This window comes from Spermophilus citellus (genome assembly GCF_964194105.1).
Source record: "Spermophilus citellus genome assembly, chromosome: 10".
In the NCBI taxonomy this organism is placed as follows: domain Eukaryota; kingdom Metazoa; phylum Chordata; class Mammalia; order Rodentia; family Sciuridae; genus Spermophilus; species Spermophilus citellus.
This window is the reverse complement of record NC_138197.1, coordinates 6326707-6342174: the sequence shown is the minus strand read 5'-3', so window position 1 is coordinate 6342174 and position 15468 is coordinate 6326707. Positions and strand designations below refer to the sequence as shown.

The window sequence follows — 15468 nt, the reverse complement described above, 5'->3', positions numbered from 1 at the left end:
TAGGTTTGTATAGTAATTTCCCATTTCTTCACTTTCAGTTTATATGTGTTGTTACTGGTAAAGTGAACTTCTTGTAGACAGCATATTGTTGGGTCTTCTTTCTTTTCTTTTCATCCATTCAGCCAGTCTGTATCTTTTCATTGGGGAGTTTAATCCATTTACATTCATTAATCATCTGTGTTCTCTTGATTTCCTTTTCTTTATTACTGATAAATAAATGCACATGTCCTTCCATTGTTTCTAATGAATCAATTTTCTCTATTAAGACTTTCTTGGGCTGGGGATGTGGCTCAAGCAGTAGCATGCTTGCCTGGCATGCATGCAGCCCGGGTTCGATCCTCAGCACCACATACAAAACAAAGATGTTCTGTCCGCCGATAACTAAAAAATAAATATTAAAATTCTCTCTCTCTCTCTCTCTCTCTCTCTCTCTCTCTCTCTCTCTCTCCCTCTCTCTCTCCCTCTCTCTCTCCCTCCCTCCCCCTCTCTCCCTCTCTCCCTCTCTCTTTAAAAAAAAAGACTTTCTTATGGAGACCAGTTGGATAGGCTGTGCTGGGTTTGGTTTGGGTGGATGCTTCAGTGAATTGTCCTGTAGCTTCTTCAGCTGTAGTCAACATTGGCGATTAGAGGATCGCACCAGCTGGCTTTCTTTCTATTTTTCTTCTTATTGTGGTGCTGAGACTTGAACCCAGGGCCTTTATATGCTAGGTAAGTGTTCTATCACTGAGCTGCAATCCTAGCTCAGGTAAGTGGTGTTCTTATACGGGCAGGTTTGCTAGTGGCTCAGGGCCTGGTGCACCTGGCTTTGGCTGTGGGACTTGCCATGAGTTTCTGTGGGTTGTGTCAGGAAGGGCTGCTTTGGCAGGCTCACATAGGTGAGGTGTGGTGCTGTCAGTTTCTGAGGACTATACGGTGGTGTTGGGGCACCATATTGGGCTTAGGTGAGTCTGGCACAGTTTACCTGGTAGTGGGGTAGGGTACTTGTCAGTATTTTAGGGCTGTTGTGTTTTACATTCAGATGTGTGATCCACTTTGAGTTAACTTTTGTGAAGTATATAAGTCTATATTCATATTTTTCTCATGGATTTCTATTCTGGCCTTGTTTGTTGAAAAAAACAGTACTTTATTGTATTGCCTTTCCTCTTTTGTCAAAGAATTATTTATGTGAGTATATATCTGAGATTTCAGCTCTGTTCTATTGACCCATATTTATCTATTCTTTACCAATACCATACTGCTTTGATTTCTATAGCTTTGTAGACTGTCTTGAAACTTTATGATGCCAGTTCTCTGACTTCATTCTTTTTCTTTAATATTGTGCTGACTATTATGGATCTTTTTGCCTTATATAAGTTTCAGGATGAATTAGTATCTGCAAAGTAATATGCTGAGATTTTTGGTTGGGATTACATTGAATCTGGAGATCAAGTTGGAAAGAACTGAAAATTTGAGAATATTGAGTCTATCTGGGAACAGAGGATATCTCTCCATTAATTAAATTATTTTTTGATTTCTTCAGTTTTCTAGTATTATGTAGTTTTTGTACATATTGTGCTGAGGGCCATGGCCAGGTAGAAATGACGCATCGATATTTCCTTGCCAGCGTACCCCATGTTAAATGGATTTGCCTTGGAATTTCGCTGTGACATTGCATGTGTGTTTGAGAAAGGTGACCCTGCCCAAGGACGAGGGTGGATTCAGGATTAGGGTATATCCTGCAGTTTGAGGAAGTATCCCGCTCCTTGGGTTTAGGGCGTTCCCGGTTTAAGACAAGTTTAAGGTGTTCCCAGTGGAAGACAATAGGGGTTTTAGGGAAGTTGGAGGTTGAAGATTATTGCTGCCGGGATTAGGGTGTTCCTGCTGCTTGTTCCCGTTGAGTTCTCTTGAGATTCAAAGGGGATTTTGGAAAAAAGCCTCGGGGAGTAGGTGATTTGGGAGGCAGGAGAACTGGGATTGCCCCAGAGCGTGTGTGGAGGCCAGTGTGAGTTCGGGAATAAAGAATTGCTGTTTGAATCTACAAAGCTGTGTGGTGGCTCGTGATTCTGTGCCCAGCCAAGACTGTGGCAATATTGTTCGATTTATACTTGAGTATTATGTATTTTTTTGAAGTGTTAATGTAAATGGTATTGTGTTTTTACTTTCAAAATCCACTTATTCATTGTTGGTATGTAGAAAAGCAATTGACTTTAGTATATTAACCTTGTGACCTGCAGCTTTGTTATAATTGCTTACTTAGTTCTAGTTATTTTTGTTGATTTGTTCAGATTTTTTCTTTCATCTGTGAACAGACAGGTGTTATCTCTTCCTTCAGATCCTATATATCTCTCATTTTCTTTCTGGTCTTATTGCATTAACTAGTATTCTCCATATGTTATGGTTTGGATATGAGGTGCCCCTCAAAAACTCCTGTGTTAATGCAGGAATATTCAGAGGTGAAATGAATAGATATGAGAGCTGCAATCTGATCGGTTCATCCTAGTTTGATTGGACTGACTGTAGGCAAGTGGGGTGTGGCTGGAGGAGGTGGATCGCTGGGGTGTGTACCCTGGAAATGTTCATCTTCCTTGTGGCTCCTTCCTGTTCTGCTCTCTGCTTCCTGGCTGCCATGAATGGGGCATTGCTTCTTGACCATACACTTCTGCTGTGAGGTTCTGCCTCACCTTGGGCACAGAGCAGTGGCCTGGGCTGGCCATGAACCACACCTTGGAACTGTGAACCAGAATAAGTCCCCTTCTCTCACTTATTCTTTTCAGGTATCTTAGTCACAACAACACAACGGTGACCAACACAGAAATCAGTATAATGTTGAGAAAGGTTGGTGAGAATGGACATCTTGCCCTGTTCCTGGTCTTAACGGAAAAGCTTTGAGTTTCTCATTATTAAGTATAATGTTATTTATGTATTTAGATATTTATTGAGATTCCCCTCTAGTATTATTATGTTTTAAAATTCACATTTATTATTATTTATTTGATTTAGGCTTATTTCTTTCATGATCAATCACAGTCTCTTAGCTAGTATAATATTTTATTTATCTTTTTATGTCCAGTTTTTAAAAGTGTTTTGGTGCTGTGTTTTTTGGTATAGGATGATTTATGATGGTTCTTTCTTCATTGTGGGTTATACTATTTTTTCCTGAAGTGCTGTACTTTGTCTTGCTTTGTACATTTTTTTCTTAAATAATTCAGCTTTGTCTGAGAGAGAAGGGGGGGAGAGAGAGATTTGGATATATATATATATATATATATATATATATATATATATATATATAGAGAGAGAGAGAGAGAGACAGAGAGAGAGAGAGAGAGAGAGAGAGAGAGAGGGGAAGGGAGAAATAAAAAATATCCAACCATTGTATTCCTTGGCTTAATATCTGATAATTTTTAAAAAATCATAAATTAGTTTTATTTATTTATTTATTCTTTGTACAGGTACATGGCAGCAGAGTGTATTTTGACATCATACATATATGGAGCATAACTTATTCTAATTAGGCTCCCATTCTTGTGGTTGTGCATGATGTGGAGTTTATTGGTACTGAATATGATCATAGGAAAGTTATGTCTGACTCATTCTATTGCCTTTCCTATTCCCATCCCAGTCCCTTCCCTTAATTCCCCTTTGTCTAATCCAATGAACTTTTCTACTCCAAAACTTTTCTACTCCCTTCTTATTGTGTGCTAGCATCTGCATATCAGAGAGAACATTTGGCCTTTGGTGTTTGGGGGATGGCTTATTTCACTTAGCATGATAGTCTCCAAGTCCATCCATTTACCAGCAAATGCCATGATTTCATCCTTCTTTACGGTTGAGTAATATTCTATCGTGTATATATACTACATTTTCTTTATCCATTCATCTGTTAAAGGGCACCTAGGTTGATTCCATAGCTTATCTATTGTGAATTGAACTGATATAAGCATTGATGAGGCTATGTCACTGTAGTGTGCTGGTTTTAAGTCTTTTGGGTATAAACTTAGGAGTGGGATGACTGGGTTAAATGGTGGTTCCATTCCACGTTTTCTCAGGAATCTCCATATTGCTTTCCATGGTGGTTGCACCAATTTGCAGTCCCATCAGCAATGTACCAGTGTACCTTTTCCCCCACATCCTCATCAACATTTATTGTTGCTTGTATTCTTGATGATTGCCATTCTGACTGGAGTGAGATGGAATCTCAGTGTTGTTTTAATTTGCATTTCTCTAATTGCTAGCGATGTCGAACATTTTTTTTCCATATATATTTGTTGATTATATTTCTTCTGTGAAATGTCTGTTCAGTTCTTTTGCCCACTTAGTGATTGGGTTATTTGTGTTTTTGGTGTTAAGTTTTTTGAGTTCTTAATATATCCTGGAGATTAATGCTCTGAGGTGCATGTAGTAAAGATTTTCTCCCATTCTGTAGGCTCTCTCTTAAAATTCTTGATTGTTTGCTTTGCTGTGAAGAAGCTTTTTAGTTTGATTCCATCCCATTTATTGATTCTGGATTTTACTTCTTGCATTTGAGGAGTCTTGTTGAGGAAGTTGGTTCCTAAGCTAACATGATGGAGATTTGGGCCTACATTTTCTTCTAGTAGGTGCAGGGTCTCTAGTGTAACGCCTTGGTCCTTGAGCCACTTTGAATTGAGTTTTGTGTAGGGTGAGAGATGGGATTCTCATTTCATTCTACTACATATACATTTTTCCAGCACCATTTGTTGAAGAGGCTGTCTTTTATTCAATGTATGTTTTTGGCGCCTTTGTCTAATATGAAACTAACTGTATTTATATGGGTTCGTCTCTGTGTCTTTTATTCCACTAGTCTTTATGCCAGTTTTGGTGCCAGTACCATGCTGTTTTTGTTACTGTAGCTCTGTAGTATAAATTAAGGTCTGGTGTGTGATGCCTCTTGCTTCGCTTTTCTTCTAAGGATTGCTTTGGCTATCTGGGCCTCTTACTTTTTCCAAATGAATCTCATGACTACCTTTTCTATTTTCATGAAGAATGTCAGTGGAATTGTAATAGGAATTGCATTAAATATGTGTAGTACTTTTGGTAAGTATGGCCATTTTGACAATGTTAATTCTGCCTATCCAAGAACATGGGAGATCTTTCCATTTTCTAAGGTCGTCTTCAATTCTTTCTTTAGTATTCTGTAGTTTTCATTGTAGAGGTCTTTCACCTATTTTGTTAGATTGATTGCCAAGTTATTTTTTTTATTTTTTGTGGTGATTGTGAATGGAATAATTTTTCTAATTTCTCTTTCAGTTGATTCATCATTGGTGTACAGGAATGCAGTTGATTTATGGATGTTAATTGTGTATTCTGCTACTTTGCTGAATTTATCTATGAGTTCTAGAAATTTTCTGGTGGAGTTTTTTGGGTCTTTTACATACAGAAATCATGTGGTTGGCAAATAGGGATACTTTGAGCTCTTTTCCAATTTGTATCCCTTTAATTTATTTCTTTTGCCCAATTGCTAGGTCTAGAGATTAAAGAACTGTGTTGAATAGAAGTGATGAAAGAGGGCATCCCTGTCTTGTCCCATTTTTTTAGAGGGAATGCTTTCAGTTTTTCTCCATTTAGAATCATGTTGGCCTTGGGTTTAGCATGGATAGCTTTTACAATGTTGAGGCATGTCCTCAGTTTGGGTAGGTCATATGACTTTAGAAATTTGTTGATATCTTCAAGATGTTCTATTTTATTGAAGTATAAATTTTCAAAATATTTTTTGATTTTCGTCTTGTATTTCAGTAGTGTCTATGGTGATATTCCTTTTTTATGATGAATTTTAGTAATTTGAGTTTTTTCTCTTTGTTAGCTTGGCTAAGGGTTTATCTGTTTTATTTATTTTTCAAAGATCCAGTATTTTGTTCTGTTGATTTTTTTTTGAAAATTTTAAAAAATTTCATTGATTTTGGCTCTAATTTTAATTATTTCTTGTCTTCTGTTGCTTTTGGTGTTGATTTGTTCTTCTTTTTCTAGGGCTTTGAGATGTAATGTTAGGTTATTTATTTGGTGACTTTCTATTCTTCTGATGAATGAACTTAATGCAATGAACTTTCTTCTTAGAACCACCTTCATAGTGTCCCAGAAATTTTGATATGTTGTGTTGATATTCTCATTTACTGCTGAAGTTTTTTTTTTTTTTAATTTCATCCCTGATTTCTTTCTATCATTAAAAAAATTTTTTGTAGTTCTACATGGACAGCATACCTTTATTTTATTTGTTTATTTTTATGTGGGGCTAAGGATTGAACCCAGTGCCTCACACATGCTAGGCAAGTGCTCTGCCACTGAGCTACAGCCCCAGCACCTCCATCGATCATTTAATATCATATAACTTAGTCTCAAGGTGGTAAAGTGGCTTCTATTTTTTATTTTATCATTGATTTTCTAATTTTGTTCCATTATGATCAGATAGAATACAAGGTATTATCTGTTATTTTGTATTTGCAAAGAGTTGTTTTGTGGCCTAAGATATGGTCTATTTTAGATAAGGATCCATGTGCTGCTGTATTCAGTCATTGAAGAATGAAATATTCTATATATGTCTGTTAAGTCTAAATTATTAATTGTATTTTTTAGTTTTATAGCTTCTTTATATAGTTTTTATTTGGATGATCTATCCAGTGATGAGAGGGGTATGTAAAATTCACCCACTATTATTTTGTTGTGATCTACTTGAATCTTAAAATTGAGAGGGTTTATTTGATATATGTATGCATGTACTCAACTGTTTAGGCATAAATATTTATGATTGCTATGTCTTGCTGATATATAATTTGCTTAAGCAGTATAAAATGACCTTCTTTGTCCCTTCTGATTAACTTTGGCTTGAAGTTCACTTTATCTGATATGAGGATGGAAACCCCTGCTTGTTTATGAGATCAATGTGAATGATATGCTTTTTTTTTTTTTTAATCTTTTTACCTTTAGTCTATGGATGTGCCTATGAGGTGAATCTCTTGAAGACAGCATATTATTGGGTCTTGTTTTTTAATCCAATCTGCCAGTCTGTTTTTTTTTTTTTTTTTTGTATCAAGGATTGAACTCAGGGGCACTCAACCACTGTTTTGTATTTTATTTAGAGACAGGGTCTCACTGAGTTGCTCAGCACCTCACTTTTGCTGAGACTGCTTTGAATGCACAATCCTCCTATTTCATCCTCCTAAGCTGCTGGGATTACAGGTGTGTCCCATTGTGCCCGGCCAGTCTATTTTTTTTTTTTTTTTTGGTACTGGGGATTGAACTCGGAGGCACTCAACCACTGAGCCATATCCCCAGCCCTATTTTTATATTTTATTTAGACACAGGGTCTCACTATATTGCTTAGCACTCACTTTTGCTGAGGCTGGCTTTGAACTTGCGATTCTCCTGCCTCAGCCTCCCAAACTGCTGGGATTATAGGTGTGCGCCACTGTATTGATGAGTTTAGGCCATTTACATTCAGTGTTATTATTGAGAAATGATTTTTATTCACTGTCATTTTGATTTGTTTCTAGTTTTAATTTGAATTATTTTCTCTTTTCATTGACTACTCTAGTGTTCTTCCCTTTCCTGATTTTCAATTTTCTTTTTCATTTCTTCTTCATGGGATATTTTATTGAGTATGTTTTATAGTGTAGGCTTTCTAGTTGTGAATTCTTTTAACTTTCATTTATTGTGGAAGGTTTTTATTTCATCATCAGTTCTGAAGCTTAATCCTGCAGGGTGTAGTATTCCTGGCTGGCATCCATTTTCTTTCAGAGCTTTGTATATATTATTCCAAGACCTCCTAGCTTTGAGGGTCTGTGTTGAGAAATCAACTGAGATCCAGACTGGTTTCCCTCTAAATGTGACCTGTCATTTTTCTCCAGCTGCCATTTATTTATCAATCTATTTATTTTTTTTGGGGGGGGGGTACTGGCAATTAAACCCAGGGTCACTTAACCAGTGAGCTACATCTGCAGTCCTTTTTTTGTATTTTATTTAGAGACAGGGTGTTGCTGAGTTGCTAAGTGTCTCGTTACGTTGCTAAGGCTTGCTTTGAACTCCTGCCTCAACCTCCTGAGACACTGGGATTTCAGGTATGCGCCACCACACCCAGTTTCTCTGGCAGCCTTTAAAATTCTATTCTTATTCTGTATGTTAGGCATTTTCATAATAATTTGCCTTATGTGGGTCTGTTGCAGTTTTGTGTATTTGGGGTCCTATAAGCTTCCTGTATTTGATTTTTCATTTCATTCTTAAGATTTGGGAAATTTCCTGATACTGTTTCATTGAAAAGATTGTGCATTCCTTTGGTTTGTATCTCTGAGCCTTCATTATCCCAATAGGTTGTTTCATGTTACCCCAAATTTCTTGGAAGTTCTTTTCTTTTTATTTGTTCTGTTTAGATATACATGACAGTAGAGTATATTTTGACATATTATACCTACATGGAGCATTACTTACTTGGAAGTTCTGTTCATGATCTCTTAACAATTTTTCTCCATGGCCAACTTTATTTTCAAGATTATATATTTTGTCTTTATTGCCTGAAACTCTATTTTCCAAGTGGTCTAGTTTGCTGGTGATGCTTGCCATTGAATTTTAAATTTGGTTTATTGACTCTGTCAATAAATCAGAAATCCTCTCAAGGATTTCTGCTTGTTTCAGAATCTCTCTTTGATCTTTCACTTCATGTATTTTCTCTCTGACTTCACAACTTACTTCATTCTTTATCTTGCATATCAGTTTAATTATGATCATTCTGAACACCTTCTCTGACATTGATGTTGTTTTTCTCTACTGGCATATTCATTCCACCTTCTATATCTTTTGTAAAATGCCTCTTGACTGCACATTCCCCTTCACATCTGTTTCTTCCTTCCTAATGACTCTCTGAAAGAACTATCTACTTGCCTTGCCATTTCTAACTCCTCTGAACCCACTCCAGTCCAGGGTTGGCCTCCATTACTATAGAAAAACAACTCTTGTCAAGGTTGCCAGTAGCCTCCATGGTGCTAAACCCAGTTGTCAATCCTCAGTCCTCATCTTACTTGGTGGGTCAGCAACATTTGACACTGTTGTTGATAATTCCCTTTTCCTTCATGTGGCTCTTTCAGTGCCTAGTCCTGTTGACCCCTCTACCCCCCATGCTTTTCTGTCAGCTTTTGCAGATTCCTCCTAAATGTTTGAGAGCTCCAGGGGCTCTGTTTCCAGACTTCTTTTCCTAGGTTGGAAATCTTATCTAGTCTCAGGACTTGAAATACCATCTGCTGATTTTTTTTAAGTTTCTAGCCTGGTTCCTTCCCCTGCACAGTACAGATTATTATATTTTTATATCCAACTGCTCATTCAGCCTTTTTACTTGAGTGAATATATGTATTTTAGATTTAGAAGTGCTTGTTTCACCCCAGAACTCCTCTTGTGATCTTTCCTGACTCAGTTTTTCCAGTTTCTCAGGCTAAGAACCTTGTGTTCGTTCCTGCAAGTCCTTCCAGGTCTGCTTTCAGAACATACCTAGGACTTGATCGCTTCTTAACGCCTCCACTGTATAGGTCTAAGTGACTTTGCTTTTGGATTTCTGTGGCAAATTCTTGTGTGGTCTCTTGCTTCTGTCCTCACCCTCTTCTCGCTTATTTTCTTTTTTTTTTTTTTTTAAAGAGAGACGAGAGAGAGAGAGAGAGAGAGAGAATTTTTAATATTTATTTTTTAGTTCTCGGCGGACACAACATCTTTGTTGGTATGTGGTGCTGAGGATCGAACCCGGGCCGCACGCATGCCAGGAGAGCGCGCTACCGCTTGAGCCACATCCCCAGCCCATTCTCGCTTATTTTCTATGTAACAACTAGAGCATCTACGTCTACATTATGTACATCTCATCACATCAACTCTCTGCTGAGAATCTTACTGTAGATTCCCATGTCATTCAGGTTCAGGACCAACACAGTAGTTACCATGTCTAGGAAGCAGAAATTCCTACAAAGGTCTGTGCGAACTGGGCCTCCATTACTCTCTGACCTCATCTCTTAGTTCTCTCCCCTCATTGTTTGAACACACAGGAGCCACTGGTGCCGGAGACCCTTGGCATTGCTGTTTTCTCTGCCTCACTCACTTCCCCCTGGGTGTCTGCATGACTTACCGTGTCTTCTCTCACAACTCTCTCCTCACATGTCACCTTCTTGGTGAGGCATGCTCCCACTGCTGCTGGCACTGTCTGTTCCCCCAAGTCTATACGGATTGTCATCTGACACACTGCAATTTAACTCTTTGTCATTTACTTTGTTATTTCTCCCACTGGATTGTGAGCTTCATGAGGGCATCAGCTTTGTTCACTGCTGTGTCCCCAGTTCTTAAATGAATACTTGACATATAGTGAACACACAATAAATTTCTGTTGATTGAAGGAATTTTAGTCAGCCTCTCAGAAATATCAATTCTTTTTATATCAACTGTCAAATATCAACTCATCGCACTGGCTTTAACCATATAATTTACTTTTTCTCTGCTCAGTTACTCTTCTTCCCATTCTTCTTTAAGCCCTACTCTGACTTCTGTTACATTGTAGAACATTTCCCCCTTATCCCCAGTTCCTTCCTAGAAGACCCCTCTGTTTACATTTCTTTACCAACAACTGGTTTTCCTTATGACACATGTCCTGTATTCTGAGGATTACTAGGAGGAGGTGGTGTCTCTGTCAATGTTCCCTAAGTAGCTGGTGTTCCAAATAGGTCCTCGGACTGTGCAGGTGCTCGTGAATGCTCTCATTTGTTCAAGGTCCATATTGTAATCTGTCAGTGTTCCATATGTATTTGGAGAACTCTGACACGTGGTTTATAGTCTTCATTTTTGAGGTGTAATTTTCTAGATGGTGTCATTGATCATAATGAAACCAGAGTTTTGAGATGAAACTCAAATTTTCTTCTTCCACTAGCAGGTGAGACGGAGTTTTTTTGGATGAGGTCTGCCTCAGGTGCAGGTCTCTGCAGCCAGGAAGTGTTGCAGCTCTCAGTGCTGGGCCATGCCTTCCAATGTTACAGCAGTGGGCCCTAGGCACTCACCATCAGTTCCTAATTCTTCTATTGGTCCAAATTTATGTTAATTAGGGTTTAGAAATGTACTTATGCTATTGGTCGAAATTTATGCTAATTAGGGTTCACAAACATAGTAATGCTATTGGCCAATACTTTTTTGTGAGTGTGGTGCTGGGGATTGAACCCAGGGCCTTTTATATGCAAGGCAAGCACTCTACCAACTGAGCTATATCCCTATCCCCCAATATTGGTGAATTCTTGAGTCCCAACTGTCATTCAAGTCTGTCCCACTTTCATTTTTTTGTGCCAGGTCAGGAAACTGGAGGTTGAGGTTGTGGAATGGGGCTTCAGAGCTTATCCACTCTGTGTGTGTGGATGAGTTTGCTGGTGGGGAGTGTTTGGGGGGATGGGCCGACGCACCTTGGCTCCCCTTTGCACTATGAGCTGTGCCTGGAGCCTCTACCTAGCCTGTCTGGCAGGCTCCAAGCAGCCTGGTGGCTGGCTTTGCTGGATTGAACAGTTACGCCCCACTCCCCACATTGATTTGTGATGCCTCATTTATGTTAAGTTTTTACATAATAGAATCTATTTCATTCATCTGTGAATTCTTGTTGCCAGCACACACTTTGTCACTGAAGCTTCCCTGTGTTTTGATATTTAGTAGGTAGTGGATTCTCATCGACTTTGCTTCTTAGACTTGTTGGTGATAGTCTGGTTCTTGACACCTCCATATGATTTTGAAAAACATTTGATCAAGTTATGAAAAGAAAACTCTCCACTGGGATTTTTACTCCCTGGAATAGTATTAAATGGATTAATTGATGAGGTCACATAAATTAGTATTTTAACAAAGCTTTATATTAGCAAAATGTCTAAAATTTTTACTTTTTTTTTTTAAACTTGATTTTATTTGTTCTTTCTTTATATGGTGCTGAGGATCGAACCCAGGGCCTCTCACGTGTTAGGCAAGCACTCTACTACGAGCCACAATCCCAGCCCCAAAATTTTACTTTTGTATAATGTAAATCCTTTTCCCTATAAATGCTAAAAGATGTATCTTGTATTAGTTAAGAAAAAGGCAAAAAAATGTAAATGATGTGTTAAATTTGTTTTGTTTCAGATATGTTTTCTTCTTTTTGCCATTCTGTACATTGTTTCCTACTTCATCATCACAAGGTACAAGAGAAAATCAGGCAAGTACAAACCTTTTTTTTAAAGCTTTCATTATTGTGCCTCCTGGTTTCAGTGTGGTACATGGGCTCTTTGGGTACTTGTTAGTGTGGTAATGTATTGAATATGCCCATGGTTGAAGTAAACAGTGCCTGTTGAACTGGAGCACCTTCCAGGGAATTTGATTACTGTTAGGATCACCTTTGGAGACCAGAGTCCTTGTTTATCACAATTCTTAGGCCCAGCTAAGAATAGTGCTGGGCTATTTAGTATCTGGGGAAATTCCAGAGTTTATGAGGCAATTTGGTTCCTTGTGACTGGCTCTGACTTTGAATAGTCAATTCAGTCCCACCTATCCTTTTCCAGCTACTAGAATATCTTTTTTTTTCTCTGAAGTACTCTAGAATTGATAGTCTCCATAATACTATTGGCATTCAGTTATCTACTATCCTTTTAGTACTTTATATTATCCTTACCTAGCTAGTGGGACCACAATATCTTTTCTTTGTTGTTGTGATATTGGGGATTGAACCCAGGGCCTCTTGCATGCTAGGCAAGTGCTGTACTATTGAGCTACAGCCCCAGTACCCCCCGCCTCCTCTAGTGAACTTTGTGCTAATTAAATTCACAGACTTTTAGGTTAGAATTTCACAAATACCTAAGCAACTGCCTTGCTGCTTTCTGACAAATCTTAGTTGTTTTCTGGGAATCATAATACTTTCAGCCTGTGATGCTGGGCTAATAGCACGATTCCTTGTTTTAAGGATTCTTTGATATTATCAATCTAAAAACCGTCAAACTTTTGAGAGACATAAGGAAACAGCTCTTTCTCTTGTGTATTACTTTAGTAGTGTTACTTGACTCTGAACATACTGAAGTATGCCTAGATTCTGTAATTGGTCAAGATTTTGAAGATCTGCAAATCTGAGATAGTATCTTAGCTGTTTTGAAAGATATTTTGGCATAATTTCATAGGTATGGGCACAGAAGGAGGGGGGGGGTGAGTGAGTGAACATAAATACATTGTTTTAGGGGAGATAAGGGGTGATAAGAAGGAAAGTTAAGAGACTGAGAAAGGAAGATTTAAGAGACTTAATTTTTAGGGTACCCTGGATTTAGCAGGTGTTGGGAATAGAACTGAAGTGGCCATGGGTATATTGAAGTTCCTCCCAAGACTTGATGATTGATTGCTTGTGTATGAACTAACTGTGACTATTGCATTGTGGTCCTTTTGGTTGTAAAGCTGTTTTGAGCAGCCTGGAATTAGTGGATGGACACTGGAGTAACAGAAAGGCCCAAGTACACCATCAACACTGAGGTTTTAAAAGATATTTTAAAAGGCTGTGGTATCCAAATTAGTTTAGGATGGTCTCATTCTCAATGAGAATCTCATTGCCATTATTAATGACAAACTCAAATTATAGAAAATTTGACGAGTTCTAAGATTATAAGTTTTAATTTTATAGTGAAAACTTTAGTGTACTGTTATCAGCCAGAAAATTTAATTCATTAGCTATTTCACTTAATATTCTTTGACAGTACGTTTCATACTGGCCCTCAGGTTCTACTAACTTTTATTTTCTTGAAGAGAAAATATTTGGGAAATTTAAATTTACATATGCAATCAGGATTTTAAAAAATACCACTGCCGTCTCTAATTGTATGCCATTCTGCCTGAATTAAATTTGGATCTTTGATGAAATAAACACAATGCTCTTTGAAAGTCTTTATTTCTATTTAGTAATTGCTTTTTCAAGTTTATGTTTTTGTTACATTTTTAAGTAAATTAGTGAAACATTTTGTTGAAAAAGGATATTAATACTTTAAACATTTTTGCAGATGAACAAGAAGATGAAGATGCCATAGTCAACAGGACTTCGTATGTATTCTAAGATTCAGTTATTCTGTTTCTATTTCTGAAGTCAAATTCTGAAAATAATTCTGATTTTTGGACAAAAATACAGAGAAAAAATTACCTGACGTATTATAACACCTTTATCAATATATTTTAAAAATTCTTTTTAGTTGTAGATGGACGCAATACCTTCATTTATTTATTCATTTTTGTGGGGTGCTGAGGATCAAACCTAGTGCCTTATAAGTGCTAGGCAAGCATTCTACCACCGAGTCACAACCCCAGCCCACCTTTCTCAATATTAATCCTACCTTTGAAAAACACATTTAAGCAAATACATGTAGGCAGTTTTAAAATTTGCTTATTTAAGGAGATGCCAGATTTTATCTTCACAAGGTTTAATGAGAAAATGGACTTAAGTTTGGAGAAACTGCTGGGTTTAAGAAAGAAAACCCCAGCTGTTTGAATTGTCTTTGGGAAAGACTGTGACTATCTTGAAACAGGGAACAGATGTTTTCAGGTTAGAGGAGTGGGCACCTTCTATGATAGGGAGGTGGGCCCTGATTGTTCATCATAGCAAAAAGAGCCATTTCAGAACCACACATTGCATTTAGTCATCTTGTCCCTTTAGTCTTCCTCAGATAACAATCCTGGCCAGCATTTCCTCAGGTTTCCTGATCTTGATGCTTTTGAAGAGTACTGGTCACTTATTTGGTTTTGTCTGATGTCTCTTCATGACTACTATCAGATTATGCATCTTTGATAAGGGGAGAGGTGAGAGGGCAAGAAAAGGGGAAGAGGGAAAGAGATTACCTGTGCTTCCAATACATTGATACACGTGTACAAACAGTCATGAATCACACACGTAAAAAACAGTCATGAATCACAGACTGAGTAAAGGGCAGATCTTCCTCCATGTGAAATCCTCTAGGTGTGAAGGGTAAGTGAAGTATGGGCCTTTCTCTTCATCATTTAGTCTGCACAACTTTGGTGGTAAATGTACTTAAATGCACTTCAAAATTAATAATTTATAAACTTAACAGAGCATATCACTTTGCCCTTTATCTGTAAAAGTGTGTTTAATGAGGTTGCAACTGTGTCCTGTTTTCTTGTGAAACTGTCCACTAGCAGGCTGTACTTCCTTCCTCTGCTCCAGCGGGGCAGCTGCACAGCATGATAAGTAAGCTTTCCCACTAAGTAGTTTCTGTGTCGAGATTTGTGCTGTATCCTGTTCCTAAAGGTAGATGGGTTTGCAGTTACAACAGAGTTAGGAGGGGGAAGCCTGGAGAGAGTCACCGGAGAGGATGAGTGTTGTCTGGTCAACTCCCTTCCCCTGCATTGGTGATAAGAGTGAAAACGAAAACCAGAGAGTGAGGCTGGTATGCATTCATAGTTTGCACCCAAAATTAACTTGCATCCAGAAGAGATGGAGAAGCAAAGATTGGCTTTCTCTATTTGTAAAGG

The 15468-nt window shown here is 37.9% G+C and overlaps 1 pseudogene across 1 annotated transcript in view; it reads left to right on the top strand.

The window, feature by feature from the left end:
• The window catches only part of LOC308658558 (limb region 1 protein homolog), a 138267-nt pseudogene that overhangs the window by 20261 nt on the left and 102538 nt on the right, over positions 1–15468 (top strand). The window contains exons 2-3 of the transcript XR_014024302.1: positions 12100–12172; positions 13989–14028. The product of XR_014024302.1 is annotated as a limb region 1 protein homolog (transcript). The remainder of the gene's footprint in view (positions 1–12099; positions 12173–13988; positions 14029–15468) is intronic.